This window comes from Pipistrellus kuhlii, unplaced genomic scaffold (genome assembly GCF_014108245.1).
Source record: "Pipistrellus kuhlii isolate mPipKuh1 unplaced genomic scaffold, mPipKuh1.p scaffold_m20_p_15, whole genome shotgun sequence".
Lineage (NCBI taxonomy): Eukaryota > Metazoa > Chordata > Mammalia > Chiroptera > Vespertilionidae > Pipistrellus > Pipistrellus kuhlii.
The window spans coordinates 13,282,809-13,298,120 of record NW_023425460.1 but is presented as its reverse complement, the minus strand read 5'-3'; the positions used below and the strand labels follow the sequence as shown (position 1 = coordinate 13,298,120).

Genomic DNA, 15,312 nt, shown 5'->3' with positions numbered 1-15,312 from the left:
AAGTTTCTGGAGACCCACAAACTCAGTGCATTGAGGGTGGAGGGTCCACTGGTTGCTGAATCTTGATTCTTCTCAAAATGATAGTAGTGGGGGCGCCTGGGCTCCACAGCTGTTCGTTCAGATCAACCTTGACCATGTGGTGAGTATTTAGGAGGTCTAGGCTAAAGGGCCAATTGGGTATCTTTATACTGTTATTCTCATAGAGAGATAAAGGTGGCAAACCATATGTTTATATAGCAAGGTCTGTTTTTAATACCAAATAGTTGATATCCTACACATTTATAGTTCTAAAATGCAGTTCTCAGTGATAGATGGAGAGACTTTGGGAATTGTTAGGATCCTTGACCATGTACATTATAGCATTATATTTTCAACAGTTCTGTCTCTCCCTTCTATCCTCCCTTTTGAAGCTGCTTCATAAGATGTAGAAGTTCCCCACCATGGGCGATAGTATCAGGAGTACTTGCAGTATCTAGAACGAACTTCTATAGATCACCTACCTAACCAAGTCTAGGCAGCAGTCTGCCTAACAGTCATTCTATTTAGGTTATTATTTTTCCTAGAGGTTCACAGGGGTGTTAAAAATTTTTCAACAATTGATTTTAATTGACCAACAGAATATAGAAAACAAAAGAGTCACAGTAAGATCAAGAGAAATAAATTACTTCATTTTTATAAATCTGGAAACTGAGTCAGAAACTCACCAAAATTCAACAGCTGGTTAATGACAGAGCTGATATGAGAGTTAGGTTCATAATCTACCAATGTTGGATACCCAAATGGCAATCCAGAGAAATAGTATTTTTATATTCTGAAATTCCTACCAAGAAATTTTCTTACAGGGATTTCTAGCTTAAAATAAATGTATCCAATTAAAAATTACCTAATTATCCAGATCAATTTTAGGCCAGAAACTGTGCTATTCTCTTATGTACTTTATCTACTTTAGTAGCCACTCTGAGGTAGAACACCAGTATTCACATTTTGAAGAAGAAAAAATACATTCATTAAATTTTTATAAGTGGTAGGGTACCTACATAATACTATACACTATATATATATTTTAAATGTTTATCATTACTTTAACATTTTTATTATAATATCCTTTGAACTCGAGCTGTTATTTAGATGCCTATTAAATAGGCTCATGGCATCTGCTCTGTTTAAATGTCACTATAGTAAATATTTCTGAAACTACATAAAAAAGCACTTCAATTTATTCCCTGTTCTGGGATTACATTCCGCACCTTTCCCCCTATTTAGCTATATGAAGTTGGCTCTCACATGAGACATTAGTCAGCAATAGAGTAATATAGTAATAAATACACAAGAAAATTTTAAATTGTGAGTCACTAAAGATCAAAGCTCCCACTCACCTTCTGTTGAGACATCCATTTAATTCAAACTAGTACATTTTAATACTAAGCATTTAAGATCAAACTACTTGCCAGAAGTAGATCCTAAGGAACCTGGTTAGAGCAAAATTAGACAGTGAATAAGGGCACAGAAATAGCATGATAAGAAAAAAGATCCCACAAGACTCCAATCAAATGAATAAAATTTTAGGCGTTAAACAACAACCATCCTTACTTGAATGAAGATGGAAAATGTCATAGGTGAAAATCAAGTATTAAGGATTTTTAAAACAGAGTAGCCAGAAAGACCAATTAAATATTAAGAAGTAATGAATAAATGAATGAATGAAATAAAAGGCACAAGGTTTCTGAGGCAAAGTAAAACTGTTCTCAACAGAATGATCTATCCATCACTCTCCAACAGGGTCAATTCTTTCCCAAGTCCACAAATGTTCTGAGCTATCTAGGTTTTTTATTATTACCCTTTTTATAATCCATCACTATTATTCTTTTCTTTTTGTACAGTCTAGAAACAAACAAATAATTACTATTCTGTGTGTTTAAAGTCTATTGACACAATTTCAAGGAAAAACAAAACTGAAAATAGTGAAGAGCCTGTAAATATAAAGCAAGGTCAAGAATGTCAACTTGTTGATCTCCAAAGTGCCTCAAGCAATTGTTTTCTTTCTTTATTCTCTATGCTTATTCCCAATTCCTCAGACCCAACCAAAGTCCCACCACAGAGGAGGCATATTTCTTGAAGCTGGAAAATAATTTAAGTATATCACCCTAACACTTGTAGGGTAAGTGTTGTAAGGCAAATGTCTTCAGCTAAATGATATCTATGTTGTGATTAAATTATGGTTCCCAGGATGGCAATCCTACATTTACACTACACAAGCAGCCCAAAAAGATAAAGTTCGCTGCCTCAATGGATTCAGCAATAAAAAGGAGCACATTTAAATACAAAAGACATTGTGCATGAATAAATAGCAAAATAAAGAAAACCTTTTAAGTGCTTTCCAGCAGTTGAACCCATAACCATTCAATTTCCCTTTATTTGTTCTTAATAACCTTTTCCCTCGGGTAATGCTGGAAGAGCACAGTACCATTGTAACCTTGAATTTAGTATAAATCCAGTAACACATATTGACACTGGCAATAGGTGTGTGTGTGTGTGTGATTCCTGTTTTTAAAGGACAAGTTTTTTAAAAAGGAAAACCAAATCAAAAGTTTAGGGCTTGCTCTTCCTAAAGTGTCTAAAATTGTCTATTATTGTCTTTGTTCTGGGCCTCAGGTTATTTATTTCTTCTCATTTTGTAAAGATGGGGCAGGGGTCTTCCTGGGTTGATACTTTCTTCAGTCTACAAATTGACTTAAGCTCATGGAATATGGAAAATAAGCTAAACTAAAAATTTACATAATTATTAACATAATTTCATATCTGTCACCTCATTTAATACTCTCCTAAATCTTATCATGTCAACAAAACAGGTATTAGAGTCCTTGTAAATTACTATAGATTTGTTCAGATATGACCTAGATTGGCCTTTAATATATATCTTACCACAAAAAGACTATTAATACTGTTTTGTAATTAGTTCAGCAGATATGAAGTATCCATTTGCAGGCTGAAACTTTCAAAATTGCTTATGTCTCCATTGTCAATGAAGAATTAAAGCCCAGAAATACCAAATCTCATTTAGCCAACACATATTACTCAATCTCCTCTAAGTTTTCACTAAAATACTCATAAACACACACACACACACACACACACACACACACACACACACACACACACTGGTTCTTAGTAAAAGGAAAGGGGGAAAATGCATGGTTTAAAAATTACAAAGAGAACCTAAACCAAGTTTGACAGAATCAAAATGATCTGCCAATGACTCAACTCACTGTCAGAATAAAATTCAAACTCTTAAGGGAAAATTAAAATAATCTGGAGCCTCTGAAACACATGATCCACAAAGTTTAGCTTACAACAAAAATTAAGTTGGCATGTGAAGAATCAGGAAAAAGTGAATGCTAAAAACTAAAAGAACCCATAGCAATAGATTCAGAGTTGTTCTAGATAATGGAATTAACAAGACAAGGACTTCAAAATGGCTATGATTAATACTTCAATGAAAATGAGTAATAAATAAATAAGATGTAGGAAAACATAGAATACAAAGAAAAATTTAGTATATAATGTATAACAATGGAGATGTTAAAACTGAAAATATAATATCTGAAGTTAACTCACTGTACAGGAATAACAGTAGATTGAACACAGAATCTAATGGGATTAGTAAATTACAAGCACAAGAGTAGAAGAGAGGACCATACACAGGAGCAAATGAGAAATGTGGGACACAATCCAAAGGTCCTTACATACATTTAAGTGGAGTCTCAAAATAAAATTTAGAGAGAATGAGACTAAGGCAATCAATACTTGAAAAAAAGAATGGCTATGTATTTTACAAATCTAAAGAATGAAAAACCCACAGATTCAAGAACTTCAGTGAGCTCCAACTAGAATAACTTTAATAAAAACAAAATTAGGCACATCACAGTTAAATCACACATGAGCAAAACAAACATAAATTTTAAAAAATAAGCTGAAGCCGAAACCAGTTTGGCTCAATGGATAGAGCATCGGCTTGGGGACTGAAAGGTCCCGGGTTCGATTCCGGTCAAGGGCATGTACCTTTGTTGTAGGCATATTCCCAGTAGGGGGTGTGCAAGAGGCAGCTGATCGATGACTCTCTCTCATCGATGTCTCTAACTCTCTATCTCTCTCCCTTCCTCTCTGTATAAAATCAATAAAATATGTATTTTTTAAAAAATAAGCTGAGAAAAAGAGTCATTACTTTTAGGAAAACAATATTAATGTTCTCTCTGTTCCCAAAAGAAGCTATGTAAGCTACAAGATAGTTAAACAGCACCTTTAAAGTGATAAAAGAATAAAAATCTTGAAAATCTAGAGGAAATATCCTTCCAAATAAGTTAAAAAGAGAGTATAAGATAAACAAAAACTGAATGTATTGCTAGATGTTACTTCCTATAGGAAATACTAAGTAAATACTGTTAAATAAAGTGGAATCAACAATATTTTGGTGGTACAGAGCACAATATCAAGGGAAAAACATATGTACAAATGACTGAAATATTTAGAAGAATTAGATTCTGAATGATAAAAGTAATAACTTAATCAATGTATTCTGCTTATTTTTCCTCTTTGATTTATGCACAATAGTGATAAATGTTTTTAAAACATGCTGAGCTATCAATAGGGTTCTTTCAATAAATATAATAAAAAGATCATAAGAGCCCTAACTGGTTTGGCTCAGTGAATAGAGCGTTGGCCTGTGGACTGAAGGGTCCCAGGTTCGATTCCAGACAAGGGCATATACCTTGGTTGTGGGCACATCTCCAGTAGGGAGTATGTAGGAGGCAGCTGTATCAATGTTTCTCTTTCATTGATCTTTCTAACTCTCTATCCCTCTCCCTTTCTCTCTGTAAAAAATCAATAAGACATTTAAAAAAGATCATAAGAGATAAAAGAAGCAGTGTATCAACACTTATTTGGCAGTATTTTATTATTTTGTTTGCTTGCTTGGTGGGATACAAGTTAATGATGCATCTTGCTATCCATTGAATTTTACATTTGATAAAACACAGCAATACTTTTAAAAAATGAAATCTGTGGATATAAAAAAAATCCAAAATCAATTCTTTGTATTAAAAACAATGTAATAGCAAAATATTTTAGACATTTACTATGAGGAAATGAAAATAACACAAAAGGAATGGGATAAATAAAGTATGGCAATTTTCAAATGTTACTAATAAAGTTAAAAATATTATTTAAATTTAAATATTTCTAGAGAAGTATAATACAATTGTGTCTCAAAAAGGTAGACAATCACTAAAGAACTATAGCATTATAAAACTGAACGAATTTTATCATTATCTCCATTAAATTCTCTCTGAATTTAACTCAATCCTCTACAAATTTATACATTAACTTTAACAGTTCTATGTACTCTATAATCATACATACAACAAATTTAACAAAGTATTATCAAATTATATTCATTACTATATACAAAGAATAAGTTATCTCAGTCAGCTAAGCTTTATTGCAGAAATGCAAAGTTTTTTAATATTCAGCAATCAATACCACTGATTACATTAACAGAATAAAGGCAAGTAAGTATATGATTATTTAAATATATGTAGAAAAAAGCATTTAAGAAAATTCAACACCCATTTATAAAAAAAAATCTCAGTAAACTAGGAATAGAAGTGAATTTTCTTAACCAAAATAAGTCTATACGTAATATGAAATGTGTCTCTTTTTTTAAGATTGTAATTAAGACAAGAATGTCCATTCTCCATACCTCTATTCAATATTATGCTGGAAGTCCTAGCCAATGCAATGAGGCAAGAAAAAAAAATCTAAGAGAAATAGTAAATATAATGGTATAAGAAAAACTCTCAGAAAACATGATCCACAGACATGATTATGTACATACAAAAATCACAAGATATCCATTATTGAAATATTAGAGCTAGTAAGTTTAGTCAGATCATAGGCTATAAGATATTATGTAAGATAAAAACAACAACACAATCATATGTGTATTTACCAGCAAGGAACAAATGAAAAATGGAATTTGGAGAATGATATCATTTGAAATATCAAATGTCATAAAATACTCAAGCGTAAATTTAACAAAAAATGAATAAAACTTAGCACTGCAAACTATGAAATATTTCCAAGACAAAGTAAATAAGTCTTAAGTAAATGGACACCAATGACTTACACAAAGATTGGAAAAGTGAACACAGTTACATTGTCAAATCTCCCAAATTTGATCTACAACTTTAATACAATCTCAATCAAAATATTACCAGGCTTTCACTGTAAAAACTGTTAAGCTGATTCTAAAATTTATATGAAAATGTAAAGAATCTAAAATAGATAGCACACTCTCAAAAACAACAACAAAAAACTTGGAATAATAACAGTACTTAGTTTAAAGACTTCTTATAAAGCTACAATAATCAAGAAAATATGCAAAAGGGCAGATGTGTAAATAAATAAATCAGAAAAGAGAGTCCAGAATATACCCATGTTTATATAATTAAAATATGCTTACAAAGGCTCTGGAGCAATCAGTGGGAACAAGTAAGCCCAACAAAAGGTGCTGGAACAGCTAGATAACCGTATTTTGAAAAATGAGCTCCAATTCTGTTGTTATATTATGCACAACAATTAATTTGAAATGGTTAATAAATAAGAAGCAGAAAGCTTCTTGAAGAAAACATAATATAACATATTCACAATCTTCAAGATTTCTTAGACACGATACAGAAAGTAGTAATTATAAAAAATATGACAAATTAGACTGCCCATAAAAAGACACTTAAGAATATGAATAAGCATGCCACAAATTGGTAGAGAAAATTCACAATTCACACATCTAACAAAGGACTTGTTTAAATGATATATAACACCAACAAAATAATAAGAGGACAAATATAAACAATAAAAATGGGGGAAATTTTTTTGAACAGACACTTCATAAAAGAAAACATAAAATGACTAATAAACACATGAAAAATTTCTCTATACTAAAAATATTATGGAACTGAATACTATTTCTACAGCCACTAAAATGTCTAAAATCATAATACCTAATGTTGGAAATATGTGGAATAATTTGGAACTCTCTTGCATTGCTGGTGGCAGTGCAAAATGGTACCACCTCTTTGAAAAAAGATTTGGCAACTACTTTTGACATTAAATATATATCTAAGATCAAACAATCCTCTCATTATATACCTTAAATAAATGAAAATATATATCAATAAAAAACTGTACAGAAATATTCAGTCATTACTCATAATAGTCCCAAACTGGAAACAATTCAAATGTCCATCAGCATGAAGATGGATAAATTTTTTAAAGTGTTTTTATTTATTTCAGAGAGAGAAATGGGGGGGGAGGGAGAGAGAGAGAGAGAGAGAGAGAGAGAGAGAGAGAGAGAGAGAGAGAGAGAGAGAGAAACATCAATGCTGAGAGATGATCATTGATCTGCACGGGGGATCAAGCCTGCAAACTGGACATGTGCCCTGACCAGGGATTGAACCATGACCTCCTGGTTCCTGAGTAAGCAATCAACCACTGTGCAACACCAGCCAGGTGAAAATGGATAAATTTGTAGTATATTGACTCTAAGGAATGCTACTTGGTAATTAAATAGGTTCAAACTGTTGATGCAAGCATCCTCAAAAATAGCTTGCTGAGTAAAAGAAGCCTTACAAAAATCATTTATATGAAATTCTAAACTGGGCAAAACTAATCTTTGGCAAAAGAAATCTGAGCTAGAGGAAATGTGTCTTCTAGGGAGCTGGATGAATGTAATAGCATGTTGTAAATATTCTATACCTCTATTCTACATCTTGTTGGAGTGTAAATTATACCAGTGAATGTATTTTTTAAAATACATCAAACTACTGTAAGATGTAAAGTTTATGCATTTAATTTATATATGCCTCATTTTAAAAATTCATTTTTTTTTCCTAAGAGGGAGATTACTACTTTATTTTGGTTTGGTTCTAGCTTTCCATTTCAGCCTCTTCTCCTGCCTCTAACTTTCATATTGTACAATCTACCAATATCAACTACTTATAATTCCCTCAACATACATTTGTGCATGAACTCTGTCTGCTTGGAAGGTCCCTTCCCTCTTTTCACCTATAAAACATTCCCTTGTAAACTATAAGGCTGCAGTGAGTTCACTCTCTCTCCAAAGCCTTCCTTTCCTATTCTTCTAGGAAAGGCTTTGGAGAGGAAGTTAATATCTTTGGGAAAGCAAAATAATAACTTCCACTTCTGTTCAACTCGGTGCCTCATTTCAATTTTTATTACTGCATATCAAAAAATAAATAAAAATAAAAGGAACTTTTGCCATTTGCAACAGCATGGGGGGACTTGGAGAGTATTATGCTAAATGAAATGAGCCAGTTAAGAGAAAGATAAATATCACATGACCTCACTCATATGGGGAATCTAATGAACAAAAGGAACTGATGAACAAAAGGGAACCAGAAGCTGGGGTGCATGGAACAGACTGGCCAGTGCCTGAGGGGAGGGGTTGGGCTGGATAAAGAAGGGGAAGGAATTAAAGAACATATGTGTATACCCTGTGGACAGGGACAATAGTTTGGTGAAGGCCAAGAGAGGGGGGGAGGCAGGGCTAGGTGGAGATAGGCAAGGTGCTGGGAAAGTGGGGACACTTGCAATTATGTCAACATTAAAATTTTTTAATAAAAAAAGAAAATATCTTGGTAAAACAATATATCAAAGGAACAGCTGAGATTTAATCATCTTGTGCAACAAAGTTTCTTTTATAATTAACAACAGCATTTTGAGAGTTTATTTACATGTCTCTTTCACCATATAGAGTCCTTAAGGGGAAGGGCTATATCCATAGCACCTAATATAATAGTAGCAACAACAATAAATGACCATTCATTTAATAGACAGTTTGTACTGAAACATAGATAAGCATTTCTCATTAATATCTCATTTAATTTCCAGCATAATTCTCATTTTACAGGTAGTCAAATTGAGGTATAAGAGAAGCTGTATTGCCCATCTATAACCACAATGCTAGCATACTGAATGAAGTTAAGCTTTCAACCAAGGTTTCTTTGATTCCAAAATCCATGCTCTAAAATCAATAACTAGGTTTAACTACTTCCCAGATTTCCTACGAAACAAAAAATAAGGGGCATTACATCATTACATTAATAATTGCATCAAATCAGCCAAAAAATTGTACATTTCTTAGGATACCAATGAGCTAACTAAACCAGCTGAAGTCAAAGATGCCAGAATTGTTTTAAAGCAGGGGTAAATATGAATTGTTTTTCTTTCTTATCTCTTGCAACTGACATTTCTGAACATTTTCAGGCAAAGGTGAATTCTTTAACCTCCCCTAGGTATCTGATTCAATTTTTGTCTTAACTACTGCCTGCTGTAATTAGCTGTGCATGTAGGTGGACAATGTGTTTTATCTTAGATTTATTTCTGTGGGTCATCCAAAGATGCAGGAAGAAAATACACTACAAGCTCTTAAATTGGCTTCTAACATATTGAAACCCTGTCAGATAGCCCAAGAACTCCCTGGTTTCTCTGAAGATTTGTTTCGAGTTTGCTGTTTGGTTTATGGAACCATTGTGATGTGTGACTTGGGCCCTGGTATCTGCAGCTGCCCAAACTCCTCGTTAGTGAGAGTCAGCATCATCCCTACAAACTGGCCTCTATCTCCTTACTCAGCATCACTTCTGCAGGCACTCTGCCTCCTGGACGTGCTCATCTAATAATGAGAATAAACATCAAATCCTTTGTCCTGAACCCCAAACAACACTTAGTTGCTTTTTTATGTTTATACATTCTATTTATTGTACTTCTTGTTATTGTTGTACAATCTCTGAGAAGTCTAGCGAAAGAATCGCTCCTTTCCTAAACTGTTAAAGTGAGCTCAGGGCACCAATTTTTGCCAAAAAGCACTGAATAGATTAATATGTATTAAACTTCTATAATATAAATTCTATATTGCTTCCCTCAGTTAATTTCAGGCCTTAACCTGTTGTATGGTGGTTGTCATTAAAATAACATTTTAGAAGAATATGTGGGTTTAGAACTATGCTGGGTTTCGCTTGTGCAGACAGTATAGTTAGCTCAGCAGGTCTACCCCTAGAAAGGCCTATTTTCAAGCTTGACCTTTGGCTGAAATCTCAGAACCTGAATGGCAAATAGTCTCCCTAAACTAATATTGTTTTCCATAATTAAGAAAAGTAGTTCCCTGTGCCTACACATTTGTACAAACAATGTGGTTTATGCTGAAGACTGCTTTTTGTTAGGAATCTGGAATTTTGATACAGATTATAAGCAGAGGATGATTACAGAGCCAGCTCCCAACAAAAACCATGGGCTTCTAGGCTCAGTCAAGGATCCCTAGTAGATAACACTGAACACACGCTATCACAATTTGATGCTGGAGAAGTTAAATGTGCTTTGTGTGACTCCCCTGGGAGAGGGCATCTGGAAATTTGAGCCTGTTTCCTTCCAATTATACCCCTTTCAATTTTTATCTTTGATGATTTTGCTTTATATCTTTTCAGTGTAATAATTCATAGCCATGAGTCAATATCCTGAGCCCTCTAAGGCCTTCCAGCAAGCCATCAAACCTGTAGCTGGTGTTGGGTTATTCGTTAAAAATTATTTTTATGAAAATAATAGAGCATCCCGTTAAAAATCTTCTTTCTTTGAAGAACAAATTTAATTATGTATTGATATTTTTTTTACTTTTTATCTAAATGACTCATTTTTTTATAATAGAATCTTCAACTATATTCATGGTAATACAAAGAAATAGTTGTAAACCTAAAGAAAGGCGTTCTAAGATGGTTACTTTTATCAGAAAATTCAAGCCATCACTTTTACATACTCATCTGTAAACTCAAATTGCTAAGAGGAATCAATAGATCTAGAGAACAGTCAGAAAACACCAGCTGAAGGTCTAAAGAGTTACTTCCTTGAAAAATGTCCATCAATCTCAGCAGGAGATAATGTTTGAAGGAGTTATAATATCTATATTCCAGGAAAATAAATGAATGTCTGTGTGTTGGCCTCAGGCGCAGTGAAAGAGAATACAAAGTAATCAGAATAGTGAGAACGACTAGAAAAGTCCATACTGACTAAATCCTGTGATGTTGAGAGCCAAGAAAGTTTTTTCAGCTTTTCCACTTAGTCTTCATTTTCTATTTTTGAATTTTTAAAGCGATACTTCTCTACTTTTTTTTAAATGAAACAAGATTTATTTTTAAAAGGCAAAGTTTTACTGCTAGTGAATAATAGTGTTTTCTCTCTTTTGATATCTGTTTTATTGCATTTATTGGGGTGGCGTTGGTTAATGAGATTATGTAGGTTTCCCATATATACATATATTTATAACCCTTGCTCAGAGTTTTACTTGGCCTAGCACTTCCCATCTTTATCCTGAATTATACCAGTACTACTGCTAGGTACACTTGACTCTCATTCTCACTGTTCTTCAAAAATTCAGTCATTCCTCCCTCAGGGCCTTTTTCCCCAATTATTGTTTCTACCTGGAAACTGTACTTCCAAACTGATGCCCATATCTGGTCCCATCTCATCACTTAAGCTTTAAACATCACCATTTCAGACAAGTCATCCCTCTTTATGGATTTAGTTTGTTCCCCCTCTCCACGGTTGTCTTCTGTCTCATTAGCCTATTTTCCTCCTAGCACTTAATGGTTATATATAACTTATGTATTTGTTCATTCTTTTATTGTCTGGTCCCATAACTATCCCCAGATTTTAGAAAAATGACAGACGTATAGTAATTTTAGAGAGACACAGATCTGTTCAAGATCTATGTTAGAGAGATTGATATTAGACACACAGATCTGTTCAAGACCAACAGTTACTTTCTAATAGTGACTCAAACCTAAATAATATATGAAGTAGTTTATGGGGGAAAAATATATCCTAAGCAAGCCCAGTACTGACTTAATTACTTTTGAGTATAATCCTATATAATAAAACGCTAATATGCAAATAGACCAAACGGCCAAATGACTGGCAGAATTACCAGTCAATATGATGCACACTGACCACCAGCGGACAGATGATCAACGCAGGAGTGCCCCCAGTTGAGAATCTGCACCCTAAGAGGGAGGTGACTGATGGCAGCGATCGGGGGGTGGGGCCAGTTGGTGGGCAGCACCAGGCCACCAGCCAAGGCAGGTGCCAGCAGGGACCCCTCAATTACCCCGCTCACCAGTCACTCCACAGATGGCCCTGACTGCTGGCCAGGCCTAGGGACCCTACCCTATACATTGGGGACAGACTCTTAGATTTAAAAATTAAAACCTGGCCGAAACCGGTTTGGCTCAATGGATAGAGCATCGGCTTGGAGACTGAAAGGTCCCGGGTTCAATTCCGGTCAAGGGCATGTACCTTGGTTGCGGGCATATCCCCAGTAGGGGGTGTGCAAGAGGCAGCTGATCGATGACTCTCTCTCATCGATGTTTCTAACTCTCTATCTCTCTCCCTTCCTCTCTGTACAAAATCAATAAAATATATATATTTTTTTAAAATAATAAAAAAAAATAAAAATTAAAACCTGGCAAGGCTACTATAACACTGAGAAAACAGGCTGATGCAGAGATGACATGCATGGACTCTGGTTTGCACATTTTGTGGTCAGCCCTGATTCTGACACTTATAACTGTGCGACAAAGCCAATTCCTTAACCTCTCTGCTTCAGTTTTTCCACCCATAAGATGGGGAAAATGGCACTACTGCCTCAGAAGGATCATGCTATGTACTACTTTTTATAATCAGGACAAAAAAATGTAGCTGCCCATACAACAGCAAGTTGCCTTTCACCTGTATGAAAAGTATGGTCACTGATGCATGCAGTGTTCCAGATTCTGAGAGGGATATCCAACTGCCGGTTTAGGCCCTACATTCCCCGAGGGGGTCCCAGATTGCAAGAGGACTCAGGGAAGACTGAGGGACACACCACCTCGATGCACAAATGTCATGCACTGGGCCTCTAGTGTTACATAATTATTTATAATCAAAATTTTTTAATGAGTTCTTTATTTATAGCTCATTTATTAGTAGTATAAAAAAGATTCACCAATAAATACAAATTTTTAAAACAAGTATTTAAAAAAAACATATGTAAATGATCAATATTGTTGCTTTATTGAAACCAATTTCATATATATATTTATTTCAAGGAGGAAGGGAGAGAAAGATAGAAACATCAATGATGGGAGAGAATCATTAATTGGCTGTAGGGCCTCCTACAGGACTGAACCCACAACTCAGGCATGTGTCCTTCACCAGAATTGAAACCAGGACTCAAGTCCACAGGCTGATACTCTACCCACTGAGCCAAACCTGCTAGGGCTAAAACCAATTTCTTATAGCATGAACACAAAGCTACTGGTTGTTACAGCAAAGGTTTGCTAGCATTTGGTCACCTGAACCACTATGAATTATGTCAAAACACTCACTCTCATGTTATTTCCTTCTTGTTTGAACCTTCCATAAATCTTCATTACACAACTTGTAAATTCTCATTTATTCTTCTACATAAACTTTAGAATTGCTGTGAGTGTGCATGTGTGTATCTTAAACAAGGTACTTTAATTTAAATTGCATTACATTTATCTTTTTATTTATTTGGCAAGAAATGACAGCATCTTGGAACATGGTATTTATTTTCAGTTATTTGATTATTATTTTATCTCTAACCTTAAAATAGGTTTATGTAATTATTAAAAAGTATTCCTGGTTATTTTTATGTTTTTGATACTAGTATGAAGAGACTTTTTTTTCCAATTAGCATTTTACTTTATTAATGTTTTCTCCTGTCTGTGCTTCTCACTAAATTCTTTTAATTTTGTTTTCTTAATACACTTTATTTGAATTGTGCAGATTTACTATCAAATCACATGTAAATAATGACAATTAGTTTAATTTTTATTATTGTAATGTTTATTCAATTTCCTTTCTATTATCCAGGAATACCAACTGATATAGAATAATCATGATGATATGAAGCATACTTAGTTTGTGTCTTGTATTAAAAGATCCGTCATCACATTCTATGATGTTTTCATTTTGATGTTAGAAGGTCTTTGGCATACTTCAGTAATTTTATTCTCTTCCTGTTGTACATAATTTTTTACCTAGAATGGCCATTGGTTTTCATCAAATGATTTTCATGTCTGTGTTTTTAGAATTATATGATCTTACTCCATGATTCCCTTTTAGTATAATGAGTAATATTGGTACATTGTTCATTGTAAAATATCTATCCATCCATGGAGTATAAACTATTTTAAACAAAGCAGCATAAATCATTTAGTTCTAACAACTAAACATACAAATATAGCAAGAAGGTGTTTGGGCTTAGCAGCAGTTCTTGCAAACTCATCAGATCCCCTACGCTCCTAGAATCACTCCTCCCCTGCATTCTCTGCTCTCTGGAACATAACACTTTCTAGCCAGCCAGAACCAAAGTCATCTTACCTCGTTTTCTTTCTCTGACTTCTCTGACTCCCACAGCCAATCTGTCTCCTCATTCTGTTCATTCTACTTTCTAAACATCTCCCGATCTCAAATACCACATCCATTGACTTAGGTCTTCAATAACTCTACCACTTGGGCTAGAGAATTCTAATAGGAATTTTGGTCTCCCATATTGCTCCCACAACCCCAAAAGACCTTCCATACTTCAGCTAGACACTGAGTATGACATTTATTGCTTAAAATGCAATGTTTTGTCATAAATAGGACGATGGTCTCCAAACTCCCTAAAATGGCGCATGAGGTCCTGCATGATCTGCCGCTCACCCCTGCCAGTCTCTGCCTCCTTTCCCCATGCATGCAACCCAAAGCTGTAGGTATGTTAATGTTCATCATGATCTCAAATGCCTTCTAGCAGTTTCACATCCTTTCATTGTAGCTATCAAGCATCCTGACTATGTGATCCTCCACACAAACCCCTTCACTCATAGTGTCCTTTCCTAACAATCTTATCTAATGAAAGGGAGCTATGCAAATTAATCATCACTCCATCACAAAGATGGTGGCACCCTTAGTCACAAGATGGCTGTGTTCAGTCATCTCAGCCTGGCTGGAGTCCTCCAGTCCTAAGGAGTGGGAGAGAGGTGGCTGCTGAGAGCAGGCAGTGTGAGTGGCTTGGTGGAATGCTTGCTTGTGGTGAAGAGGCAAGCGTTCCACCTCAGCTGTGGTGGGCCTCTGGCCAGGCCGGGGCATGGATGGGCCTCTGGGCCGTGAGAGCCTCTGGGCAGTGGGCGCAGAGTGGCCTGGCCC

The 15,312-nt window shown here is 34.9% G+C and overlaps 1 protein-coding gene across 1 annotated transcript in view; it reads right to left on the bottom strand.

Moving 5' to 3' along the window:
• CTNNA3 (catenin alpha 3) overlaps positions 1 to 15,312 on the bottom strand; it is a 1,168,431-nt gene that overhangs the window by 579,450 nt on the left and 573,669 nt on the right. The window lies entirely within an intron of this gene.